Genomic DNA, 1,190 nt, shown 5'->3' on the forward strand with positions numbered 1-1,190 from the left:
AAATCTTAAAGCGCTTAGCTCAATATTTCAGGCTGGTGAGGTGGCTCACACCTGTAATCCCAACACTTCAGGAGGCCTAGGCTGGCGGATCACAAGGTCAGGAGTTTGAGACCAGCCTGGCAAATATGGTGAAACTCCATCTCTACTAAAAATACAAAAAGTAGCCAGGCATGATGGTGTGCGCCTATGGTCCCAGCTACTCTGGAGGCTGAGATGGGAAAATTGCTTGAATCCAGAAGGCGGAGGTTGCATTGAGCCAAGATCATTCCACTGCTCTCCAGCCTGGGTGACAGAGTAAGACTCTGTCTCAAAAAAAAAAAAAAAAAAAAAAGAAAGAACACTTTTGATGGCACTCACTTGCATATCAATTTTAAATTTGTAATCTTGAGCAAAACTCTTTGATTGCTCTTCCAAGAATGAACACACAGTAGTCATGAGGAATAACCTGTTCTGATGAGGATTAGTATAATTCCCAGAGCAGCCAGAAAATAAACTGCCCACAGCACCCAAGAGAGAGGAGAGGGCTTGACAACCTGTTCAGCCCAGACCTTCCCCAATATTCCCCCAGCCAAATGAGAATCTCCTAGCAGCTTGTGCCTTGTTTCAGGCCAAAGGTAGTTCAGTGTGGCCTTTTGCAAGAACAGAATGGCTACACTTGTCGGATCCTTAAAAGTAGGACCAGGCCAGGCATAGTGGCTCATGCCTGTAATCTCAGCACTTTGAGATGCAGGAGGATGGCTTAAGCCCAGGATTTCAAGACCAGGCCAGCACCATAGTGAGGCCCAGTTTCTTTCTTTTTTTTTTTTTTTTTTAATTTTACTTTTAACTTTTTTAAAATATAATTTTTCTTCTTTATTAAAATCAATTTCCTCCTCATTTTATTTTTATTTTTCGTTTTACTCTTTTTCCAGTAATGGGTATAGGCAAGTTAGACCCAGTTTCTAAAAAAAAAAAAAAAAAGACCAATTGCCTTTGCCTTTTGGTTGAAAAACTACAATACTTCTTGACATTTCTGACGGTCATATCTGGGAAATGACTCCTGAACTCAACTCCTTCATCTTCCTGGCATAGAAGGAAATATTATCCTTATTTTAAAGAGGAGGGTTTGAGGCCCAGAGAGATTAACTGCTATTCTTTCCTCTCCCCCGGATGCCCCTTTGACAAGGAATTATTTTGTTTTTTGTTTTTTG

The sequence above is a fragment of the Cebus imitator genome, unplaced genomic scaffold (assembly GCF_001604975.1).
Source record: "Cebus imitator isolate Cc_AM_T3 unplaced genomic scaffold, Cebus_imitator-1.0 Scaffold149, whole genome shotgun sequence".
NCBI lineage: Eukaryota > Metazoa > Chordata > Mammalia > Primates > Cebidae > Cebus > Cebus imitator.